The 27,412-nt window shown below is 39.9% G+C and overlaps 1 pseudogene; it reads left to right on the top strand.

Moving 5' to 3' along the window:
- The first annotated feature begins 9,495 nt into the window (after positions 1–9,495).
- Positions 9,496–13,361, top strand: LOC125964295 (ataxin-2-like protein; annotated as a pseudogene).
- Positions 13,362–27,412: the final 14,051 nt, after the last annotated feature.

The following is a 27,412-nucleotide window of genomic DNA, read 5'->3' as shown; positions in this document are numbered from 1 at the left end:
TTCAGTTAGGGATGTGTGTGTGTATGTATTTGTGTGTCTACTGTTAGAGATGTAAAGATTAAGATTTTTAAATAATGAATAACCTTATAAATTAAGCAGAAGTATTTGGCATTTAGTTTCAGAACAGTAGAGGGCTACTGAAGTTTCGTGAGTAAGGCACCAGTGTGAGAACAGTGGTATTTTCATCAGGTTGCAGAGTGCAGGATAAATTGGAAGAAAAGGTGGTGGAGAACAGGAAGGCCATGTAAGAAGCTATTTTTGGCAACACAGATGTGGGGTAATATGAGCCTAGACAAGGGAAATATTATTGAAGTAGAAAAAAAGGACAGAAAAAATTTTAATACATTGAAGTTAGCAATAAAATGAATTGTGGTTATATGTGAAGAAAAAATAAGAGGCAGTGATCATTTTACCAAAAGAATATAGAGAATATGATCAGAAAATAGTGTTTGGTGAGGAATGATTTCATTCATTCAAATAAAAGAATGGCTTTTAAACTGTGATTTGTGAATTTTTATAGCTCCTTTGAAGCTGAAATTTCACAGTTTCTGGGAGTCATAGAACATAATTTAAAAATTAACTCTTGGGCTTCCCTGGTGGCGCAGTGGTTGAGAGTCCGCCTGCCAATGTAGGGGACACAGATTCGTGCCCCAGTCCAGGAGGATCCCACGTGCCACAGAGCAGCTAGGCCCGTGAGCCATGGCCACTGAGCCTGCGCATCCGGAGCCTGTGCTCCGCAACGGGAGAGGCCACAACAGTGAGAGGCCCACGTACAGCAACAAAAAAAAAAAAAAAAAAAAAAAATTAACTCTTAACAAATTTCAAATTTTAATATAAAACAACACATCCATGAAACTTGTTGCATAATATCTACATTTAAGCTCAATGGGGCCACCAATGGCATTAACCTGAGCTTCCATGCCAACTCACTCTTTGTGCAGACTTCAGAATAAATCTGCATGTTCCTGCTATGTGTTCATATTTGGGCACAAATATGAATTCTTACAAAAATATTGCTGAGAGACTGTTGTTTCTCAGTGATCTTTTCTAAATTTAGGCCTACTGAGATGGGCACATTTTCCATCTACGCTGTGTGTGCAAAACCAAGCTACAGAAATATAACTGACTTGTTACCCATAACTCTTTCTGTATGTGTCAGTATGTGTACATATAACAAAATGGCCCATTTGTCACCTTTAAGGACTTCATAATAAGTACCTGCTAGTCTATTAGCTTTAATCTGATAAAATACTGGTTTTCCATTTAAGACATATTATAGAAAGGAAACTGTGTTTAGAAAAAATTGAAAGTTACTGGTTTAGAACACATGAAGGTTGAAATTTTCGTGGTACTCAGATGAAAATAATTTACAGACAACTGGGAATGTAGGATTAAGAAATTCTGTTGGTAATTTTGAGACTGGTGGTAGATTTGAAAATAACTCATATAGTTGAATCTATGAGAGTGAATGAGATCTCCGAGTGCAAAGAGTGTTTTAGGGGCTTCCAAGGATACGGAGTGTGAGAAGGAGCAGGGTCCAAGGCTAAAAGAGAAGGGAAATCAGAGGGTTGGAGGTGTGCCAGTTCTTAAGCATATTAGATGATCAAGTCTTACTCTGAAAAACCAAGAGTTTTGATCTCAACCAATTTTCTTCTAAGAAAATTATTCTAGACAATATAAAGTAAACTTCATGAGGAACTGGTAAAGAAGAAATATAAAATGTCTGGTAGAAGTGGAGGCCTGCCCAAAGGAACTAAGTGCACTACATTGCTTCTGGGATAAAATGATGGTTCAAAAGGCAGTTTAGCTAATACAACATCTTTTCTAATTGTTATGAGAGAGAGAGAGAAGAGAGAAGAAGTTCCATTTAATATTTGAGGTTAAAACAAATTCTCATGACATAGTTCAAGTATGTATAGTATTGAATTTGGAGACAGATGGGGAAAGAATAATAGAGTGGTATTCCACTGAACATCAACAGTTAAAACAATAGAAATGAAGGAGAGGAAAGTGGGAAATATGACTGGATAAAACTAAAAAGAGAATAAATGAAAGAAAAGTTAAAGGTGGTAGAGCAAATAAGAAATTGATAACTGGAGTTCTTTCTAAAGAGCATGATAGAAATGAAAAGGGAAAGTAGGGAGAAACAAGAGTGGACATTTGGGTTTCACAACAATGCACATAGAAGGGAGAAGAGGATTTCCAGTGAAATGAGTCTGTTTCCATTTTCCATGCTGTAGAAATTACTTTTATTTCTGCCCCAGATTTTAGGAACACTTACACTCCATTAAGTGTCCCAGGCAGCTCTTGTCACAGTTTTTTTGTTTTTTCATTCTCAATTTTCCTCTCTGATTGAAGTATGTATTTTATCTTCTACCTTAATAAACTGTGTAGAAAACTTGCAATTGAATTCTGACCTCTTTCTTGTAAAAGGCTAAGAAGTTATTGCATTAAGCTTTGGACAAAGTAAACACTCCTATTTCTGTTTATTTAATTTCAGAAATTTGTTGCTTTTTTCCATATTGCATAAAGAGTAGGCTTGCACAGGATATGTATGTATATAGATTCTATTTAAACATACATACTTATTTATGTACAGAGAGAGAAAGAGTGCAATTGCAAACAGTGTGTCCCTGTGTGTTCATGTGTGTATAAATATACAATCTGAGGGGCTCTGGTGATGATAAGAATGGGTTCTTTCATTCAGTAAAGCTTAGGGTGACACTTTCTAAGGATGGCACACTTCACAGTAGCACATATGCACATAAACTACTTCCAATTAAGCCTTGTCTAAACCAAGCTTTAGCACTGAGACTTCCCAATTTAGAAAAATAAATGCAAAGAACTCAAGGGCCATAATCATATTAAATTCTCTCAACTTTCTCTTAAGGAATGTACACAAAAATAATTTCATCTTGGAGCTGGAAAAAAATAAGTCAGGATGACAATAGTTCTCTCAAGGATCTAACATAAATATGAAAGCACATACCAAAAACCCGATTAAATTCCTGTTCTCTTGAATCCACTTGCAGGTTCAATGTAGCCCCAACTGCTAGAACCATTTCTGATTTAGGCCAAAGGAGTTTAGTGCTATGATCTGGGACTAAACACACTTGGAGCTAATTTGGTGCTCACTTTGTGGGCTAATTCTGATAACATTTCCAGGACTAAACCTCCCAGAACTTTCAGGAACCTATTTTGCCATCTTTAGGTGCACTCAAAGACTGAAGTTTTTGCCTTGAACCCCCAGCCCAATATCTGGGTTCCCTGCTTCCTGCTGTCAGACTTCCTGCCAGCAGGTTCCATATTAGCCCCTGTGACTCTGCTCTTTACGATGGAGGAGACATGCTGCTGCGTCCTTTTGGACCCCCAATGATTGATTGCCTGCCTGGTTAAAGTCTTCTGCCTACCACCCTAGGCCACCATAGCACTGGTGTCAGAGCTCCAGGTCCAGGACCCAGGCCCTGATTTACACTCAGTTGTGCTATGGGTTTCTTCTTTCTTGTGGGTCCCACCGCATCCAGCACTGCCTTTTCTGTTTGCCCAGTATCTCCTCATGTTGATGGAAATTATAACTGAAGCAAAACAATATTCATTTTTGGATTTTACATTCAATTCTACAGATTTAGAATTTGAGATAATTAGCATAAGCCTAAACTTTAATGACATATTAATTAAGGACAAAAATCTGCTAAACAAAATACTAAGTCATCAGGTAGAATACTTAAATTTTGCGAAAGAATGAACTTTCCAAACACATTCAAGCTCTTTTCAACTATTTATATAAAATACTAATGTGTTCTTTGGGAATCTTATGTACTCAACAAAACACTTCCTCTGAAAAATACTTTTCAAATAAAATCCACTTACTTCATTGATTTTATGTCTTTTAAAATTGCTTACAGATACATTTTTATTGATTCCCTTCAATAGCCTGCTGTTTCTCTTCACTTAGTTACAATTAGCAAGAGTTTATTGAAGTAGTTCAAAACTGTTAATCATGCTAACATTTATAGATTTGTGAGTTTATAGAAGCACATGTAAAAGAAAATCTGTAGGAATTAAATCCTCAATTTGATATAACTGCCAAAGAGAAGGAGAATTCTTTTCTTTGCTCCTTTGGAAACTTGTAATACCTGAACAGTGTTAAAATATGTTAGACTTAAATTGTGAGGATCAGAATATGGCCAATTTAAAATTCAGCTCTCTTTTTTTTTCCATATTCTTTCTGGGTATTATTTCCTTGGTTTTGAGACTTCACATTAACAATGAATGGATGTAAAGAAGGAAAGGAACTCAAGGAACCAGAAAGTGTGTGAATGAGGTAGCACTTGAACCCCTGATCTCATTTGGATTTCGTAGTAACTCCCTGTGTGTCATAGGTGAGGACCTTCAGAGGGACTGAGCTTGTGAAGGACCCAGAACTAGTAAGAGGGAAGGAACTAGCATATCTTGAGCTCATTCTATGTGCCAGGTGCTTTACAGATAGAACATTTATTGGGGTGGCTAGACTCAGTGGTGTACAATTAAGAAATAGCTTCAGTGTTGTTCTCAAAACTGCCCTTCAGACTAGCTCTGTTGGTTTTCTCATCTCTGACAGATAATCGTGCATAAATACCAGAGCTTTTGGGTCACTCATATCTCTTTTTCCAGTATTAAAAATCTGGTTGATATTGAAGTTTCAATCTGTCATCAAATTCAAATCTTCTCCCCTCCCTGCTCTTAGGATTCCCAGGTGGGCGAGGGTAGAGAAGGTCTGTTTCTAAAGTATTCTCCCAGGTTCTCCACCCCCAACTCTCACCATCAGGGGTCATGGAAAACTCATCACTTGCACACTACCCTCTAGGAAAGGATATTTTGTGCCTGAATCTGTCTATAAAGTGTCCTGGACTACACTTTCTCCTTATAAGTTTTATTAATGAGAGTAAAATGCCTCATCTTGAATTATATTGGAGTATATTCAGTTTTTGTTTTTAAATAAGATGTAACAGGTTTCATTAAATTGCCTGAGGTCGCAGCAAGGGTTATTCCTAGGTTTTGAAATCATGTATTTGGAATCCAGAGTCCAAGCTCTTCTCATTGCACTACAAAGCTTCTCTCTGAGTATAAACACAAATAAATAAAAAAAGTTTCACACTTTTAATTTAGCATTTTCTCTCATCCAAGTTTGAGTTATTAGATCAACACCTTTAGAATAAGTAATACCATTAAGTTATAACAAAAAGTGATTTATAAATAAATAAATGTTGTCTATTAAAGAGAATCTAATAAATATTAAATAATAAAGGTGAAATAAATAGATTTATATGATTTTCTCTATTTAAGGGTAATATTTTTTAAATAAAAACTGGTTTGCTAGAGAAGATCAGAATATGGATTGAGGGCTTTTAAAGTTTTGAATGTTTGGACATGTTGAGGGCAATCTAGTAATTCTCATACAAAAATGAAAACCTGTGATAATTCCTGGAAGGAATATTGGTTACTGAGGCATTCTTACAGCAGTTCAGAAATGTTAGAACACATCCTATGCACATGCTCGTATTTGAAGAACATGAAGTGTGGCTGGGAGGTAGGAAAAACAGGGTGGAAGTAGAGGTGGCTTAGTGGTTTGACTATTGCCAATTCACACCCTTTTCATAAAACCTCCAAGATTTTATTTCAGTTCCTTGTCTGACATAAAATGAGACATTGTGTTACCTGTGAGAGAGGTGTTACAAGTAAAAGTGAAGGATGAATCAGTGCTTCTCAAAACCATTTCCTCAGGATTGTTTGAAATCAGAGGAAAGATATTTAAAATGTAAGGAAAATACTGAAAAAATTCCATGTTCAGAAGATTGCTTCCTTAAGGATATGGAGGTTAAGCAAGTTGCTTTCTAGCCCCTCATGTCTCCACTGTTTTCCTCAGTCTCACCCTTTTTGGTCCAACATTGAAAACTGTTTCGGAGGCTAATAAGGAGTGAGGGTAAAGGTGGTAGTGACCTATTAAATTATCCTGACCTGTTTTAGAGTTTGGGGCATGAGTAATGTCCCAAACCATGTGCTCACCTACCTGTAGTATTTACCTAGGTATAATATTTATGTTAGAAGTGTTTCTCACAGCATCAATTTTCCCTTGGCTAGCTAAGAGGAAATCAATGGCTATGTGATTATTTGTGACAACACTGTGTCAATGAAAATTCAATTTACTATCAAGATAAGAAGAAAAATGGAATATTATTCAAGCCAAACTGAGAATTATAACCAGGGAAGCAGATTCTCAGCAAGCTCTGAGAACTGTTCCACCTGTTAGAAGTTGGAAGGCAAAGTCATATACATTTTTGAGACAAAGGATCATACATCAAAATGATATATTTTACATAAAGTTCACCAAGGATACATAGTCCAGGTAAACACATAACAAAGAAACAGCAAGTCACCATGATCCCCTACAGAGCTGGGAAAGAACACTATTCTTTTAAGAAGTTACATTGCTAACATCAGAAGAAAGAAATAAAATTGATTTTTAAGGTTGAGTAGGCTCTTCCATCTTTGAGGAGCTCTGCTTAATGTGTATGGCAGATGCACCCTGCACATTAGGGAGGGAGAAGACCCAAGTAACACAGAGAGAGAATTTTATGTTTAATTTTTTCTTGTCCTGCCTTAAAACATAAATTGTATTTCATCAACTGGATAATAAATTTAACCTAGATTGTGGAGCTTCCAGAGCAGAAGGTATTCTCATAAGAAGTACCTGAAAGGGGCACAGATACTATTGGGAATATGCATAGTGTTTATATCAACTGTAGTGAGCCAGTCATTGTTCCTTTAAAGTAAACAGCTCTGAAGAGAACAGACTGATTATTATAGCTATGATAGCTCCAATATTAGTTCCCATTCCTGGCGTGGTAGGTTTTGTTGACAGGGTTGTGATGACCTGAGAAAAATCATTTTGTTGATGTGGAGTCAAGGTCCACTTTTCACAAGGCTGAAGTTTGGAATGCATTATGTGATTGAAATTTAAGAATGAGAAGGGGCCTATAAGATGAAATCTATCTTCTGAAATGTTAAAAGGAATAACTATTACATTTTTCTGTCAGCAGAATCAGATAGAAGAAGACAAGTCTAGTAATGAATTAAATTCAGAATTGTAGCTGTATTAGTCAGGGTCCTCCAGAGACATAGAACCAATAGGATATGAAAGGAGATCTATTATGAGGAACTGGGTCATGCAGTTATAGAGGCTAAGGAGGCCCATGATCCACGAGCTGCAGACCCAGGAGGCCAGTGGTGTAGTTCAGTCCAAGCCTGAAGGCCTGAGAATGGGAGAAGCCAATAGTGTAAATGTCAGCCTGAGGGCAGGAAAAGATGAGATGAGATGTCCCAGCTCAGCAGCAATGAGGCAGGAAAAAGGGGCAAATGCCTCTTTCTTCCACCTTTTTGTTTTATTCAGGCCCTTAACACATTGGATGATGCCTACCAGTTGGAGAGGGCAACTTAATTTACTGAGCCCACCAGCTAAAATACTAATCTCATCTAGAAACACCCTCACTGACAACACCCAGAAATAGTTTCACCAGATACCTGGGCATTCCCTGATCCAGTCAAGTTGATACATAAAATTAACTACCACAGTAGCTAAGAGACAAATGAGCAAGACAGTTCGTTTTTCCTTAAGGGGCAAAAGACCTTAGGGAGTAAAAATATAACAGAATAGAAATAATAGAGAGTAAGTTGAAAAACCTTTATTCAGTTAACAGAGGGTGTCAAAGTACAATAATAATAACCAAGACTAGAAGTAAGCAAAGAAAAATTGTACCAGGGAATCAGAAAATTATATTCTGTTGCCTTGGACAGAAACAGTCTATGTCTGCAGTAACCAATTTGACCAGTCTTGGGAGGATACTGTTCACCCGTGTAGCTGTCAGTTTACAGACTACTGATGGACTGGACATCCAGTGCTCTAGAGGAAATGGTGTATGTCTTCTTAATTAAGAAACGTGAATCTAATGACCATCTTGGAGTTTTGCTGCTGTTTCAATTGTTAATAGTACATCATAATGTTCTTTCCATCATGGTTCAAGGGCAGAGTTCTCTGATGTCTTTCCCTGAAGACCAGCTTTTCAGGCTTCAGATCATGCAGGGTGACTGTTCTATAATGGAGCTTGAATCTGTTGGCAATAAAGCTGGATATGAGCCCCCTGTATTATTTAATCATATCAGTTTGCAATAGGTAGAATCTGACTTTGGAAATGAAATTCCCAAACACATGGAAAGGCTTATCATTAACTTGGGAGGAGACAACTTGTGGGTCCTGGAGGAAGTTGGTCTTGTTCCGGTCAAGTCTAATTGGTAATACTTTAGGCCTTGAAATTTCAAGGATTTCTGAGAGCTTTGCTCATAATAATTGTAGGATTCCATTGATTCTCTCTACTTTTCCTGATGATTTTGGATGAAAAAGACAGTGAAGTTTCTGAATAAAAGGTGAACATTTACAGAGTTAAATAATAGCAATGCCAGGGAAATATGTGCCTATGTCAATGGAGAGATAACTGAATTTCTTGACTTCCACCACACCCCAGTCAGGAAAATAAAGTCAAGCAATTATTATTATTATTATTAATATTATTAATAGAAGAAGGAGGAGGACTATTACCACTTTTAGGACCATAGTTCCAGTTATTATTTACTTTTTCTTAGGGTGAATCAAGGAAAGCCCTTGATTCACCCTAAGAAAAAGTAAATAATAACTGGAACACAATCATAGCTCATTGCTTGGGGCATTTGTATAAAATCCATTTGGGGATGTTCAAAGGGGTTTCAGGACTTTACCTCCTTTTCACTTCCTACTTTTATAGTTTTGTAAGGATCATGCCACTGGCAGCTAGGACATGTGTTAGAGATATCCTCAGCAGTAGCCTTATTAAAATCAGGCACCAACCTTATTTTCTAATTGTTGACAATTTATCTCCGCCACTGTGTGTGATGTATAAAACATGTTTACTTAACTCTGCTCGAAATCTTTCGGCTCCAGAGATCTCTTGAGCGCCAAAGTTATCCCCATGAACTATGCATCTTAATCTCTTCCACATTTTTTTCTCTGCATCGTTGGTTTGTCTCTGACGGTCAACAATAACTTCTGTAAGCCCCTTCAACATGAATCTTCCTTAAGTGCTTATAGGCACAATTACTCGGGTAAACGACGCTTGCTGATCATAGTGGTCACCTGCTATGTTTAGTTTTATTTGTTCAGAGGGAGGATGCCCCTGATGGATGACAGTTGGGTTTTGGCCAAGTACCAGAGACATGAGATTGTACAAGCACCGCACAGAAATTCTCATGTTGCCTGCTGGATGTGAAACTATGCCTCCTCCAGGCTGAGCATCTGCTTCCTTTGGGGTTTCTTAATTCGGAAGAAATCTATTGGTCCCGAGGTCATATGGTCATGTGCAAAAATTAAATTCCAGCTTACATACATGTTTTGTTAGGGTGGTCAATAAAGTGCTTTGAGTCATAATAATGCGTTATGGTGAGATAAAATTATCTGGAATTAAAGGAATGGAGCTCCCGACACCGTGGGGCTCGCCCCCGCCCACCAACGGCGGTGGGGCCCCAGCTTCCCAGTCCCCCTCGCTTCCCACAGTCTCCAGCAGGGGCCCAGCCCAGGCCTCCTCTTTCCCTCACTTCCCCCTAATTCCCCTTCCAGACACTGCCCTCAAGTTGAAGCCTCAGCCACCACAACAGACCTCGAGCCCCAGCAGCCGCCCTCACGCAACAGGCCGTGGTCCGCTGGCCTCCCAAGAGCACCAGCCATCCTAACGGAGGCCTCCTGGGGGCCCCTGGCCTCCACCTCGGCTGCCCCAGGGCCTCCCGCGGCCGCTTCCCCCTGCCTGGGGCCTGCAGCTGATGCGGGGAGCAGGCTCCGCCGGAGCCGAGGGCAACTTGGCGCCGCAGCCACCGCCACCACAGCAGAAATATCAGGAGAGGTCAAGGCAGCGGCCATCAGCAGCGCCAGGGGACAAAGCACAGGAAAGGCACCCCACAGTCACTGGTGTTTGAGGGTGACAGCAATTCCAGAATGCTGCATTTCCTTACAACTGTTGTGGGCTCCACTTGTGATGTAAAGGTGAAGAATGGTACCACCTGTGGATGCTGAGCTCAAAGTTCAAACTGGCAGTAGACGCTGTGCACAGAAAGCATTGGAGCCAGCAGGTGGCCCTCGTCAGGAAGACATTGTGGACACCATGGTGTTTAAGTCAAGTGATGTCATGCTTGTCTACTTCCAAAATGTTGACTTCAATTATGCTACTAAAGTTCACTGATTCAGCCATTGCCATGAACTCAAAAGTGAGTGGGGAGCACAAAGAGAAGACGCTTCAGTGCTGGGAGGGGGGCGACAGTAACAGCGATGACTATGACCTGGAGTCTGACATGTCCAATGGATGGGACCCCAATGAAATGTTCAAGTTCAATGAAGAGAACTACAGTGTAAAGATCTCCTATGACAGTAGTCTCTCTTCTTGTCCCTTAGAGAAGGACAACTCAGAAGAGTTTCATCAGTGGGAGCTGTGTGCAGCCCAGTTGACTTGAAAGACTAAATCGAGCCCCCAGTACTGCCTGCGGATCGCCATGGAGAATGATGAAGGGTGCACTGAGGAGGAGAACAGTGCAGTTCAGCAACGGGGTTCAGGAGGAGAGAGCCCCAGCTTGGCATCTAGAGAGGGAAAGTATATCCCTCTACCTCATCGAGTTCAGGAATGTCCCAGGGGAGGAGTTTGATGCAGTAGTACTCGTGCCGGCCGGCCTGGCCTTAGCTCTTTGCCACCTCTTGGCCTTCACCATCTTGACAATAGCAGCCCTAGCCCAGGTTCTGAGACACGCAGTATCAATGGAGGCCCCTCTCTCATGTCCCCTAAGGCACAGTGTCCTCTGAGAGGTACCAAGACTCTGTCTTCCCCCAGCAACAGGCCTTCTGGAGAAGCTTCTGTTCCACCTGCTCCTGCAGTGGGCCGGATGTACCCCCTGCACTCTCCCAAGTCAGCTGTCCCTGCCCCAGTCTCAGCTTCCTGTCCTGAGCCTCCCATCTGCTCAGCAGTACCGACCTCTTCAGCTTCCATCCCCATGATGTCATCAGTTGGGGATCCTGGAGTAGGCTCCATTTCCCCAGCTTCTCCAAAGATCTCACTGGCCCCCACAGATGTAAAAGAACTCCTGGCCAAGTAACCTGAGAGAACGTTGCAGTTCCAGGAGCTGTCCTGGATAGCTAGGAAAGTCCCTGGCCTTCAGAACAAACAGAAACACTTTCAACTGGAAGAACTGAGAAAGTTTGGGACCCAGTTTAAGTTTCAGCCCAGTAGCTCCCCTGAGACCAGCCTGGATCCTTTCCCTCCCCAGATCCAAAAAAAGGAGGCCAAAGGGAAGGAGAAGGAGGTATTTTGGCTTCAGACTCCATGGGGGCTGTTTCTTCCTTTTAGAATCCATATCGCTTAAGGAGGACGAACTACCCCTGCTACTAGCAGGAGGCACCGAGGGGCGGGGTCAGCCCCTCTGCCTTGCCCAAGCCAAAGAGATGACAAGGATGAGGTCTCTGTTGCTGAACAAGTGAAGAAGTCAACGCTGAACCCTAAGGCCAAGGAGTTCAATCCCACTAAGCCCCTGCTGTCTGTTAATAAATCAACCAGTACTCCACCTTCTCCTGGGCCCCGGACTCATTCAACTCCCTCCATCCCGGTGCTGACAGCAGGTCAGAGTGGGCTATAAAGCCTCCAGTACATTTCCTACATACCTCAGACACACATGGGACCAGCTGTTCAGGCACCTCAGGACAGAAATCCTGTGTCCAACTCAATGCCTGGACAGCAGGACAAGTACCAGGGAGCAAAAGGCTCCCTGCCCTCCCAGCACTCGGACAAATACCAGACAGCTTCAGCCCCTCTGATGATGCAGGCCACCGCCACCGCTTCTGCTCCACCTCTGGTGGCTGCCACACCTTATTCTTCCTACATTCCCTACAACCCACAGCAGTTCCCAGGCCAGCCCACCATGATGCAGCCCATAGTCCCCTACCCCTCACAGACAGTGTTTGCCCCCATGCTTCAAAGCAACCCACGCATGCTGACGTCAGGGAGCCATCCCCAGGCCATTGTGTCACCCTTCACCCCTCAGTACACTTCTGCAGAGCAGCCCACCCCCCAAGCCCTTTATGCCATGGTTCACCAGTCCTATCTGCACCATGCCATGTAGCTCCAGCTGCAACCAGCCACCATGCCTATTGGGAGCCAACTGCAGTCCCAGCATGTGGACCTGGTCCCATCCAGCACCAGGTGGGGCAGGCCCTACACCTGGGCAGTGTATAGCCATAGCAGAGCCTGTACCACCCAGGGGTCCTGACAGGTACACCACCTTCTCTGCCACCCGGACCTTCTGCCCAGTCCCGTCAAAGCAGCTTCCCCCAACCAGCCACTGTGTATTCCATCCATGCCCACCAGCAGCTGCCCCATGGTGTCACCAATATGGCCCATGTTACCCACGCCCATGTCCAAACTGGAATCACAACAGCCCAGCCTCCTCACCCTGGGGCTCCCCACCTGCCCCAGATGATGATGCTGCACCTACCCCAGAGCCATGGGGGCTCCCCTCAAGGTGCAATGCCCCACAGTGGGGTGCCTGCATTCTCAGCTTCCATACCCTCATCGTACCCCTACATCAGACACTCCCAAGGTGAGCAGCCTGGCCAGGTGCCTGGATGTCCGGGAGGAGCTGATGACAGGATTCTTGAGTTCTCATTAGCTGGAGGAATTTGGCTGATGCACTGCAGGTAGGGCAGGATGCACGGGCTCTGGGTGGGGAGTGAGGGGTCTTGGAGGCAGGGCTGTTACACAGGGCGCCTGCCGACCTGCACCTGTCTGTGATGTAGGGTAAGCAGAAGCCACAGTCGCTGCCACCAGGGGCTTGCTCCTGGCTCTGTTCTTTGCTTCTTTCCATCCTCCCTCAGTTGTGATCTGGCAGCCCCCCTCCCCGCTGCCTCCTCAGCTCTCAGTGAACCCAGCTGTCTCCTGACTTAGCCAAGGTAAGGTCAGCACAGCAGACAACGTCAGGCTGGGATGTGGGGGGCTGAGCTGGGCACATGAGGAAGAGCTCTGGTTCACTGGGAAACGGCGATTGATCTGTGCCTCTGACAGCCCCATGAGACACCTTGAGGAGGCCGGTCCTATCAACACTCCCCCCCCACCCCACACTGGATGGCATTGGATGAAGGGACAGCTGCTTGGGTTCTAATGTGTCTGCTCTCTTCTCTTTCCCCTCCAACCAGTTCAATCTCATCCCTCCCAGCAGCTCCCATTCCACCCCCCATGGAACTGAAGATTGTCCTCGCTGTGACCTGAGACCTCCATGAGTGGAGGGAAGAGTGATCTATGTCTCTTCCCCCAGCAGCTCGGAGAAGTCCCAGCCCCCCAGCCCCTTATCTCCCCCTTGGGGAGCTGTGGAATTCCTGCCAAGTGCCTTGAATGGGAAGGGCCTCAAAGTGGGCAGGACCAGGGTCCAGCAGGGGTGGGGGTTTCTGCTCTGCCCCTGCCCATCCCCACCCCATCTTGCTCTCCTATCCTCTCATCTATCCCCCCACTGGAGATGGAAGATCTTTTATTTTCTATTATTTATAACCACAGACTTGGGCCCCCTGTTCTTTCTTCCCCATTAACTTGAGTGATCTGTGTGAGAGACACAGGTGACCCACCAAGATGGTTGGACAAGGACTTTTACTTTTTATTACATAAAAATATTTTTTAAAATTAAAAAAAATATGAAATTTTAAACTAATGTGAGATGCCCTCATGGACTGTGGAGGGAAATGGGCATCTGGGAAGGGTCAAAGCAGAACCTGGTGTACAACACATTCATGGTCTCATGTGTGACATCCCCACGGATGCTCAACAGTAATCCTATGAGAGATTTTAAGTGATGATAAAAATGCTGCATTACCAGGTGAATTCAGGGGCCAGGAAAATATTGGTGTCACCTCATTTGCACTCATAGCTGGCAAGGATTACATAAATGATTATCTACTTGAATACATTTCCTCCTTTTACTTTCAAGTCTCCAAGAAAAATCTTTGGTTGACTTGGTACATTGTTTATCAGTAATTAAAGTTTAATATTTACAGTGTCTCCCCAAACTTGTGTTCTTTTAAAAATGTGACATAATTGTGGTGCTGCACTGTTCCATTTTCTAAGGGGTAGCTAATAAGTTTATAGTTCCTTCAGTTTAACAGGACACAAATTAGAAAGTGGGCCATACTTCTTGAATTTTTTCCTAGAATTGGTTCTTATAATGAATTTTGAATTGTCCGTTTCCTGGCAGAATTCACTTGGGTTTCCAAGGTATTTTCAAACCGAGCTTGTGGGACTTCAGCATGAGGGTCCCTATAAAGCCATCAAGTATGAGGGGAATGCTCAACTAATGACTAAGGTACATTCATGGGAGAGCTCTTTTCCTACTGGGGAGGAAAGCAGTTATCTCTTGGTCTTGGTTTTAGTCATCTTCATTGCTATAACAACCCAAAATGTTTCTACTCAATAACAATTTCCAAAGGCAAGAGAGAAAATGTGTTGCTAAGGAGACGGCTGACACACAGAGGAAGGAGGGATTTACAGCATCTGTGACCACGCAGCTATGGTTTCTCATGCCTCTAGCTCTTGGCCCACAGGGACTCACAAAAGCCTCTCCATGAGACTGCAGTGACACAAAGATACTGGTAGATCCCTCACGGTCCTCAGATCATATTTCATGCCAATTCATCTCAATCCAGGAGATTTGATATGTATCTTGAATAACTTCCTTAGTGGCAAACCCAGAAGGAACAAACAGAGAGCTCAGTTTTACAATTGTACATCATATGTGGGAGATCATTTAATCACAGTCATAATGTAGTTGAGAATGTGGAAGCGATAGTGTGGTCGAAAGTGGACTTAGCTAAGAACCTGAAGAGATGTATACTTGGTGTCACTGTACCCTGAAAAATCATGGTGGTCTTCCATATTCATCAAAACTCTTTTAAACAGAGCTCAAAAATATAAGTACTGATGTCTTCTCCTTTTTAAAAAATAATTGCACTTTAAATATCACTTAATTAACTTATCTTTTATTATTTCCATAATAAGGAAACCTAAAATTCTTAACAGCAATTGAAAACTGCAATGGTCTACCCACTAGCAAAGTCAAATTACACTGCAAAGGGAAAATTTGCCCAGGGTCTGCTCACCAGGTGAGAAATGTGAGAAAGAGGTAAAGAGAAGGTCTCTCAGGGGTGGAGAAGTTCAGGTGGAATGTTTACCTGAGGTGGCCACAAGTAGCAAATCTAAAAATCACAATCTTGAAGAGAAACTAAAGATCATAGGTAAGTTGTTCCAAGTTTTCAGATTAATGACAAAGGCAAAGCAAAAGAGGGAGACATTCACTGAGAGCAAGGATATCTACAGCGTACAATGCTGAGCTGAAACTGTGCGCAAGGAACAGCGATTGAGGAGCATACCCACATGTGTCTGGTTGTATTATACAGGCCAGGAGGGTGGCTGGCAGCACTGTGCACTGTCAGACAGGAATGAACAGTGAGCTGCTCTAACATTTAGCTTAAGTCATAGAGGAATTCTTTCTTTTTATCATTTTTAGTAAATTTCTCTGTGAAAAAAATATCAATATACGGTAGGCAATAGGGTTCTGATTTGCTCAAAGGCGTACCAAACACCAAAGTCAATTAAAATTTCAGAACTCTATGATTAACCTATTCAGAGTAGAAAAAAATGTCCTTCAGTAATTGATACATTTTGCCGAGCCAGGTGTACCCCTCTTTATGTTATTTCAGGAGTAACATGAGTGTTTACCTCAATAAACTCATTCAGTGCATTCATAGTAAATTTAAGGAACACATTATAATTGTAAAAAATTTTCTCTGAGTTCAGTTTTACATTATACCAATATGTAGCATTACTATATATATTCAATAGAAATGTTTCTACCAAAATCCAAAATTTATTAGACTTTCATTAGCTTCAAAGCCACTCATGGTATACCCTCCTTCCTGGAAGCTTTGGGTGTTAGAGGATCACTGTGCATTATTTGCTGTAAGAGGGACACTGAAATGCCTTCTGTACTGTTTCTGTACCAGCTCACAAATACAGTCTGGTTAAAAATTCTGTAATTACTAACTCTATGTGTCAACAAGTATGCCAAAAGCATTAGAATGAATCCTCTTTAAGGACCACTTTCTATGCTTATTAAACCTGGCAAAGTGCTGAACAAACAAAAAAATACAGACACATTTGAAAAAATAATTCAGTGAATAAACGAATGACGAGTATGCATTCAAAAAATACTTATGGGTTGCCTGATTGGTATACTCTAACTGTACCTTAGAAGTTGGGATTATGTTTGTAAACATAATATATGTAAAACTTGTGACAAATCTCTTCTAACACAAGGACTGAGGTCACTGTTTGAGTGTTTCAACTCAATCAACAAACCACTATAGGAAGCCTAATGTTCTTCAGTTAAATGCACCCTCAAGATACTGGTACAGGCTGAGGCGTACTCAATATGAAAAACTGCACATATTTAATCTGAAGATTATATAACAAAGCTATAAATTCCGAAAAGTCCCAGTTATCATTTAAAGTACTAGCACTCATTTATTCACGCATGGCCAATGTAGCACAGGTGGACAAGGGCAGCTTATCCTCCTCTGCCGGAGGCATGATTGCACCCTCTGTAGAGGCTATCTGCTCACCAGGAGTGACTTCATCTTTTACCCTGAAAGAAACAGGGCTCCCAGAAGTACCCCTGTGTCTTGACTTCATAACCACTATCACTGCCTTTTTCATGCTATGACCATCCTGTCGCTTCTCTCCCCAGCTCCTCTCCAGGCAGCCAGTGTGCTTCCCATTCAAGCCTTGAGGACCAAAACTGACCAGTACTACTTCCATGATTCCCCAATGATCCTTCCCTCCATATCCAGATTTGCAGGTTTTGTGCCACAACTAGACAAAAAAAAGAAGGGATTACAATAGTTATAAAGAGGGTCTTTTTAAAAAATTAAAGGGAAACAAAATGTGACATAGATTCTGGTTGGCTCATTAACAGCAACTTGGAAGTGACCCTATCCACAAGCAGAGCTGTGATGGCCTCTCTTTCAGACCTGAGATGTTAGGTCTACAAGCCCTTTATTTTATAGTTTGTATCACACTTTTAGCCCTTTAGCTTATCTTCAGTTTTATGTTCTATATTGAATATTTTTTACCTAGAAAACTTTAATTTGTCATATAATACCCAAGTCAAACATCATTTACTCATTGTTAAGTAAAGTTAGTTGATCCATCCACAGTGCTTCCTCAGCTCTTAATATGTACTTCCATAACATGTGTTATCATGTGCCTCCATGACATGTGTTAGCATGTACTTCTATAACATGTATTAATAAGCTCACACACATGTGTTAACATGCACCTCCATGCTGTGTGTCAGCATGTGCCTCCGTAACATATGCTAAGATGTACTTCCATAACTGTGTTAGCCTCTACCCCATAATGCACTTTAATGTGTGCCTCTGTAACATGTGTTAACATGTACCTCCATAACACATGCTACCACGTACCTCTATAGTGTGTTAACACATACTTCCATAATGTGTTAACATGTACCTCCATAATATGCTAATGTGTACTCCTATGGTGTGTTAGCATGAACCTCCATAACATGTATTAATAAGTACCTTTGTAATGTGTGTTAAAATGTATACTTATATGTCTTAGTCCTTTTGGGCTACTGTAACAAAAATCCCATAGACTGGGCGATTTATAAACACCAGAAACTTATTTCTCACAGTCTGGTTGCTGGGAAGTCCAAGATCAAGGTGCCAGAAGATTTGGTGTCTGGCAAGGGCTCACTTCCTGGGTTATAAGTGTCCATCTTTTGGGCTGTATCCTCACACTCTGGAAAGGATGAGGAAGCTCTTTGGGGTTTCTTTCATAAGGGCACTCATCCCATTAATGAGGGTTCCACCATCATGACCCAAGCCCCTCCCAAAGGGTTGGGTTTCAACATATGAATTGGGAGGGGGACCCATACATTCAGGCTATAGTTCTTCATGACATATGTTAGCATGTACCACTAGAAAGTGTTAATATACATCTCAATAATATGTATCAATATGTATTCTTGCTTCTAGGTAGGTGTACATGATTTAGTTCTTATAGACTGGCTGGTGGTTTCACTCTAACTGTACTTTATATCACTAAGAAAAAAGCTCCTATTTACCTTAAACCATCAAGTCATACTACCTTAACTAATGCATGTCTCTTCCATGCATTAGTTGAGTAGCTAATATGCTTACAAACAAGACATGTAAGCCTTCATAAAGTTTACATTGTGGAGGATAGAAGTGTAATATATAAGTAGACAAACAAATAAACTAGTAGTGATAAGTCCTACAAAGGAAGCATACAAACTGTGACAGCAATTACTGCGGAACCTAACTTAGATGGGGCAGTCAGGGGAGGCTTGAGGAGGAACATCTGGGCAGAGATCTGAAGGTCCAGAATGGGCTAGTTATTTCCTTCCTTTGTTTAAACTGCCCTGTATCAGCCACCACTGGCACAGTGTCTGGAACATAGTGGGTGTTCATAGATAAATCAAAGAAAACTTAGAACATTGACCTCATGTAAAAAATATCTTTGTGTAGTAAATGAACGAGTGCATAAATGATTTGTAAAATCTGTATTTGGTGAAAGCTCCCTTCAACTTAAAGTAATTACATGTAAATTGATCTAAATTAAACTTAGGTTAACATGCTATACTTTATTTTAGTCAAATTTGTATTTAATTAGGTAATTAACATGTTCTGATCATTTCACAACACTTTTATAGAATGCTGATTACAGTTCATAAATGAGCATTGTACTATGAATATTTAATATTTTGCTCATTACAAAGGGAATTCCACATTTTCTAAAATAATTTACAGTTACAAATTTCTTTCAATCATTTTTCTCTCATGGATTACTGCTATGTTTGGATACTATATCTTTACAATCTTTTCTTTAACATTCACGTCACTTAAAATCTCTCACATATAAAACACTAGCCATTTCTCAATTTTAAGCCACTTATTCCTGAAGGGATGCCCCTGCAACTGGTAAATTCCATTTCCTTTTGGATCTTAAAAGATAAGTAAGAATAGCAACACCTATGTTCTTCTGACAAGTCAAATGACCTGAAAATTGAATTCCTAATTAATATGCTCTGTTTAGACAATTGCCATTATGTAAATGATCATTAGCATTATACCTGTGTTCAGAATTCATGATAAAAAATATCAAATTTTGGTCTTGTCTTGAAAAGTTTATCTAGGAAGAAGAAGCAGAGGACACAAATAAATACAGAAAACAAACATACTTCTTACTCAAGCTTGAAATGAAGAATAATATCCTCTCTTTGTATTGATCCTTTTTATCATTATGTAGTGCCCTTCTTTATCTTTCTTTATAGTCTTTGTTTTAAAGTCTATTTCGTCTGATATGAGTATTGCGACCCCCACTTGTCATGAAATGAAGAATAAAATGAGCTGCTTGTTTCTCCAAGTCTTTGAAGTGTTAGCCTTCCCACAAGAATTTAATTTTTTTCAATATGGACCACACAGATTAATCCTGGTCAAAAGAATTAACCAGCAATAGTATCAATTGTCAGGTCTGAGGGTAAGTTTCTTAGTGATAGCACTGGTCTTCTGCAGAAGCCACAGAGTGGCTGGTAGGAGCAGAGAGGAGTCAACATTACAACTTGATCTTAAATATTTCTAACACTGTCCACCCAAGTGGACAAAACATAGTGATCAAATGTGTAAAAGCCAAGAGACCTGGAAATAAAATGTTTTGGCTTTTGTATGGCCAAAGTAATAGACAGACTAAGAAAAAAAATAGAAAGAGCAAAATCCAATTTAGTCAGTATACTATAAGGACTCACATATACTCTGACTTTCTTCTAATCACTTTTTTTACACATTTATGTTTGAGCATAGAATATGAGGATATTTGCTGGAGGAAAATTTATTGCTTTTTAGCCAAAAGGTCTGGAAACAGAAATGTGGAAGGAATTTGGAAGGAATTGGTAGGAATTGGGGAGTAAGTGAAAGCTAGAAGAAGTAGCCAAGGAAAATATCAGACAGAAGTTCTGTGTGTACCATTATTTTTTAAAAGCAATTTGCATAATTGAACCATAAATTCTGTTGAAAACAACTGCGTCAACAGTTATTAAAATCAATCTGGACCTTGAGTAAAAAGTACATTTTCTTGAAAACCAAAACCTCAATTTTCTTATTTGATTACTGTTTTTAATACTCTCAGTTATAGTGAGGTAAGAGAGCACTTTATTCCGCATATCTTTTGTTTAATGAAGATATTTATCATCATATCAGGTTTTTCTTTTATTTCTTTGGATCTAGAGAGAGTTTTGGATATTCAAATGGTGGTGACTTTGAAAACTTTTTTCTTATAATAAGAGTATTAAATCTTTGGGGCTTATTATGAAATTTTCTCCTACGAATGCAATATAGCATGTGTAGCAAACGGAATGTCACATTTGAGAAGGTTTCGAAATTTATTGCTGTCAGGGAGCTGGTTTAGAAGTTAGATTTTGTAATAAAAATGATAAGACAAAGCTTAAAAAAGTCTAAACTGCCCATTAAATTTTCAATGAAATGCAAGTATAGTGTGCTCATTGTTTGTATAAAGATGATTCCTTTAGAGAATTGTGTATGCTTCATGAATATTTGGCTTTTCTCCATTATTCACCTTCCTACCTAACTGGAATCATGCTCACATAATAAATTTTTTGTTACTTGTCAAATATGTCTTCTTGGTAAATTCTTTTTGTTAAGAATCTCTGTTCTTAGAGAAACATGTAAGAGCATTGGTAAGATACAATATATCACCTTTCATTTTAATTCAGCCAGCAGCTTGAAATTTCTCCCCAAACAATTGAAATGCAGTCTTCCCAGCCCTCCTCAGGTTAGAGATGCTCAGTGCCAGTGTTTCGATAGCTCTCAGGCCTGGCAAATAGCTTGACTGTCTTCCCTGATCTTCCTTACAGTTGGGTGGGCTGTGTGACCACACTGTAGCCCATGGAACAAGAACAGAAGTGATCTGTGCCTCTTTCACACCTGGCCTATGAAACCTCCCAAGTTTTTCCCCCCTGCAGAGACTTTGGATGCCAAATGAAGATCATGGAGCACAAAATGGAAGGAGACTGAATCGTAACGCCTACTTTGAACTTCACGTATGGAGAAATAATCTTGTAGTGGATTGATGGATAAGATTTGAGGGTTTGCCTGTTACTGCAGTTAGTAGTACCTTAACTAATACATACATGTTTATACAGAAATTTTACAAAATTGTGACTTGAAAGGAGCAGGAAGCCATAGATAGAGATGGACAAAAGATAAATCATAGAAAAAAAGTTAGAAAAAACAGTGAATGCATAGATGAATAAATAAATGAATACTAGATACTATTATTATTAAAATACATATACTATTTACTTTCAGGTCTCCAAAGCCAACTTTTGATCCCTGGATTAAAGCATGAGGAGACACCAAACCGCTGGGTGTCTCACCTTCTGCCTTGGTGAGAGCTGTGGACAGGAGGGCTGCGCCAGGGGAGGAGAGGAGGAAGCTCTCAAGACACACAAACTCCAAAACCTGGAGGAACTTGGCAGGAAAGAGACACTGAATTAGTGTTTAACACTGTTATTGGAGTTCTCATCTCACCAACAGAGAGAATGTAACATTGGATATTTTGACCACATAGCCAATAAAGTAGGGAAAAAACATTTTAATATCTGTAGGTCTTGATTACTACTTTAATTTAACAGAAGATGATTCCCCCACTTTACTATTCATATAAATGTTATGTGATAAAAAAAATCAAGTGTTTTATGGTCAAATAGCTGTGGGAAAAGTTGACAATATTCAGTTTCCCAAATTTATCTGATCGTAGACCTCTTTGATTGTGGAGAACCTCACAGTGTACAGGTAATAGGAGAAAAAAAAGCAAAGAACATGAAAGCACATGACGGAAAGGTGCAGGCACGTGCCATCCTGGTCTTGCCAGCAAGTTGATACTTTTAATGTTATTTATACTATAGACTGTATGGAATTTCACCCAACTTTGTTTATTATTCTGGTGTTCTCTGATTTTGTATTACAAGATAGCTAGTCATGCCAGTCAAAAGACTTTTCTTTTCATTGGGATCTTAGTTCCAAACCATGTTTCAATATTTCCAGGATGAGTTAAAGAAGAAACCACAGTAACCAAAGTGCCTCATATAAATGTAATTGGTTAATTGAAGCAAGTATATTGATCCATGTACAGTGTTCCATAGCTCTGCCCTCAGCATTTTGGGCCCTAGTACCCAAGATGACTTTTATAACTATAATAATCAGCTTTGTAGCTATTTCTTTGGCATCAGCTTCTTCTCTTCCATGTCTATCCTAATATATGTCACTGTATAAATTATTATTTGATTGACATTTGGGTTGCTTACAGAACAATCCAAATTGGATACCAACAGTCTGGGAAATAACCTTGGGCAACAGAGAAGAGCTAAAAAGCAATTTCCTTGGTCTCCTACTGCAGCAGTGGAGAATCTGTTGCTGCCTCATGCCAGAAACAAATTTGAGAAATGAAGGGGCTGCGGAAGCGTAACCTATTAAGTTAATATCCTTGACTTTTCATACTCCCATCCCATGACTGGAGGGCTCTGCAGGCACAAAAGCAGCATCAACATTTCTACTTAAAATATAAGTGGGGTGGAGAAATCAACTGCAGAAAACAAACACAACAAAGACTATTTGGTCGACAGGACACCACTCCATGATAATCATACCAGAATTCTTCAAAGAAGACAGCAGTATGTCCATTTTAATGTATACATAGTCCTTAAGTTGAAAAATAAAGCAAATCTCTTCTTTGGCTGACTTCCTTACCTTGTGAAAGAGAAAGTAAAATAAATAATGTGCCTACAGAGTCTGCCTGAGGAAATATATTTATATTCTTTTGGTCTTATTCCTGAGTTTTTCAAGTAGAATTATTCTTTCCCCCATGTAGTATTTTTTTGAAGTGGCACTCTCCTGTTTAAAGAGTTGTTTTTCTTGGCCTCTGTGACCTGAAATTGTACTGTTTGGGTGTAGTTCACTTTAAAATGCTCTGTTGAGTAAGCAATAGAAAAGCACGAACACAGGGATATAACACAGCCATTATTTTGTAATAACTTTAAATAGAGTATAATCTACAAAAATATTGATTGACCCACAAAAAAGAGAAAAGAATGAAAAAACAAGGAGCATTATGCATAGATTTGTCTGCACTGTTTCATTTTGATAGATTCTGTCATCTTTATTTATATCCAATTTTTGAATGCTGCAGAACAAAGGCACTTCACATATGAAAATTTTTCACAGTCAGAATCTCTTTAAAAAATTTTTTTTTTCTTTTTTTTTGCGGTACGCGGGCCTCTCACTGTTGTGGCCTCTCCCGTTGCGGAGCACAGGCTCTGGATGCGCAGGCTCAGTGGCCATGGCTCACGGGCCCAGCCGCTCCGCGGCATGTGGGATCCTCCAAGACCGGGGCACGAACCCGTGTCCCCTGCATCGGCAGGCAGACTCTCAACCACTGCGCCACCAGGGAAGCCCTAAAATGTTTTATTTTAAAATTTATTTGTTATTTTTTTAACTGAAGTGTAGTTGATTTACAATACTATATTAGTTTCAGGTATACAACATAGTGATTCAATATTTTTATAGATTATAAATAACTTCCATTTGAAGTTATTACAAAATAATAGCTGTATTTCCCTGTGCTGTACAATAGATCCTTGTTGCTTATCTATTTTATACATAGTAGTTTGTATTGGGTTGACCAAAAAGTTCATTCGGGGTTTTCCGTGAAATGTTAAAAGCAATATCTCTTAATCCCATATCCCTGTCTTTCCCCTCCCCCTTCCTTCTCTCCACAGGTATCCACTAGTTTGTTGAGTCTGTTTCTGTTTCATTTTATATATAGTCCTCTGTTTTATTTTTTAGATTCTCTTAATATTACTGTTTAAAATGGGTCTTTTAATAACCATGGAACATTGGGTTTCATGTCCCCATTACCAGCAGAGAGAATGGGACCCCACTGCATATAGCATCAGAGATCCAGCCCTTCCAAGGAATTTTTCTTCAGGGACAGATTCATGGCTTTGGTTACCTTGGTTCATAACTACCAGATGTAAAAACATATCACTAGATAAACTTTATTATTTACATATTACAAATAAGAAAACACATTCAAAAAGTTGGGTTTTAAATTCAGATCTCTAGCTCCAAATCCATGTTCATTGCCATCAAAATACCTCATATAAATGAAACTGGTTAACTGACACAGCCAAATTCATCCATATGCAATCTACACAGCTCTGCCCTCAGCATTTTTGGCCCTATGTGTCCAAGATGACTTTTAGGATGAAGAGCAGAGTTGCTATCCTTGTACTGATTTTTACTCTCTCCTACTTTGATGGTATCACTGTTCTGTTGGAATGATCCTGCTTGAATCATCTGTTACTTCAAGTCACCTCTGCTTTGATGATTTCTCAAGTATCTGCATGCTACTTTTGTGAAACTTGTAGATTCTAAAGACCTTCACTCCCTCCTTTCCCCCTCTGTCACTCTTCATCTCGTCTTTCTTTCTTTCCTTCCTTTTCAGCTACCAGACTTTCTTGGAGAAAAAAAAATATTGGACTGAGCCTCCATTTCCCTCAGAAGATAAAGATTTCCACTCTTTTTATAGTTCTTAAAAAAATTCTCTCACCCTCATCTATCTTTCTTTGTTTTAGTCAGATTTTTTGACTTTTTGTAGCTGTGAACCTGTACTATTTTCTATTTGTTTCTGTGTCATCTCTTTTCTACATTTTAAACAACTACAAAAGAAAATCATTTTTTCTTTCTGACCAGAGAGATTGCATGACACCCTCTGAAGTTAACTGAAGAACCAGAGATCTAGTGCACTGATGAGTTAGAATTTCTGAACTTAGACCAGTTGCTCCTATAATTGAGCTGTGCAGATTCACCTTCTTCCAGGGTTTTGCTCTGTCCTCAACAAACATGAGTACAACTACGATCATGGCTGCAGAGGGTGCCCCGTGACAAAAGCACATGGCCTGGGCCCTCCAAGAGGCTTACCATCTGAGAGACCTCATAATAAATTTCTGGTAATTTCCCTCAGTAGAAATAAGTAAAGAATCAATGTTTCCAAGCAGGAAACTCCTGAGAAAAATCCAAGTTATCTGTGATAGGACTGAGAATTGATTCCTTTATGCCTTAAATCTCAGCTCTTTCCTCAGCTTATTTTTCCAAACAATGGAGGAGAGTTAGGCTCCGCTTGCATCAGGTTCCCAGTCCTGATCAATCAGCTATGCCCATGAGCTGGAATCATATTTTACTATCATAAAATTTCTGGACAAATCAGGTTGGACTGACAGTAGACATTTTTCAAAAATATTTGCTGTCCCAGAGTCCTAGAGATTTCTAGATGGTTCTCAGTCCACAGCGGAGAGAGGGAAAGATAATTGAGTGGGTTGTGTCACTCTAATTTTCTTCAACCAGAGTAAATAAGTTTCATGTGTTTGGGGTATTGGTCTACTGCTGTTAAAACAGGGTTTGGAAAAACATGGTTCTGAAATTGTCTGGGGAAACACACCAACCAAAGTATAATGCTGTTTAAAGACTAAGATTCTGAATGAGGTAGGCATTACCTAGGTCAATAAATTCAAACAGCTAATGGGATGTGTGCTACCTGAATAGAAAACTATCTAGTGACCATAATTTATTATTCATAGAGTGAAAATTTAGTACTAGGCACCGTGGCAAGCTCCAGCTGAGAGCAGTAAATGTTTTCTAATTTCTCTGTGGTTGTACTTCTCAGACATTAGCAAACATCTCACACAGGTGCTTAATACTTTATCTGAAAAATGGGCATACAGATAGTAAGAATTAGTCAATTTATGAAAAACACTTAAAATATTACCAGGCACACATCGTGTGCTCAATATGTTATCTTCTATTATTAGTAGCATTAATATTGCTATTAATAATGAAACAATTAGTCAAAAATAGTAACTTTAATAAGTGTATTTGAAGTTTGAATCCTGGCCAACCTAAGATTTCTATTTCATTACTGGTGTCTAGAACAAAATTTTCTAGAAAACATCACAGTTACAATTGTGTGAAGACTTAAGAGATCAAGATTAAGAAAGAAAGGAAGCTCGGTGGTAAGCCCAGTATTCAGCCCCAAATTTCATCATGAGGTATTTGCCATTTCCAAAGCAGAAGCTAAATAGAAATTGGTAGAAGAGAATCTGAGCAGAAGCTGCAAAAATCTCACAGGGTCAGCTAATGGGAAATTGAAGATCAGGTCCAACAAGGCTGCCAGATAAAATACAAGATGCCAGTTAGCTTTCAATTTCAGATAAAAAATTTTAGCATAATATGCCTCACATAATATTAGTAATTCAAAGTTCAAAATTAATTGGGCATTCTTTTTGCTTCATTTTAGGTTTTTTTTTTGTTTTTTATTGTTTGTTTTTATATTAATTGGAAACCCCAGAAGGAAGGGCTATGCCAACCAACCAGGTTTCTGGCTGGAACTCCAGAAAATCTATACTCTAGAACTAGTAATGAAGAAGGCCAAGCCTCACAAAGTGCTTCAAATCAGTTCAATTGCTAGATGTATTAATGTAACATAAATTTGCCTTTTAGAAGGAGAATTAAATTCTTGCTAGAGAAAAATATAATCTTCTAGCACCTCAAATTATCTCTAAAATTTTCCAGGATTTAATTAAATGTTACCAGAATTAGCAGGAGATTAGACAACTTGACCAAAAAGGAACTGAGAATGAGAAAGACAGAGAGAGAGAGAGAGAGAGAGAGAGAAGAGAGAGAGAGAGAGTGAGGGAAAAGAGAAAATAGAAATATATCCACTGGAGATTATCAAAGATATACTCTCTTTAAAACAACTATGATTGATTTGTTCAATAAATTAGAGGAAAGAGAATTTCAGTAGAGAACTGGCAACAATAAAAGGAATCACTATGGAGAATAGTATGGAGTTTCTTTAAAAAAACTAAACATAGAGCTACCATATGATCCAGCAATTACACTCCTGGACATATATCCAGACAAAACTATAATTCAAAAAGACACATGCACTCCAATGTTCATAGCAGCACTATTTATAATAGCCAGGACATGGAAGCAACCTAAGTATCAATTGACAGATGAATGGATAGAGAAAATGTGGCATATGTACACAATGGAATATTATTCAGCCATAAAAAAGAATGAAATAATGCCATTTGCAGC

Source organism: Orcinus orca, chromosome 4 (genome assembly GCF_937001465.1).
Source record: "Orcinus orca chromosome 4, mOrcOrc1.1, whole genome shotgun sequence".
Taxonomy (NCBI): Eukaryota; Metazoa; Chordata; class Mammalia; order Artiodactyla; family Delphinidae; genus Orcinus; species Orcinus orca.
The sequence above is the reverse complement of the archived record's forward strand: the minus strand, read 5'-3'. Positions and strand labels throughout refer to the sequence as shown.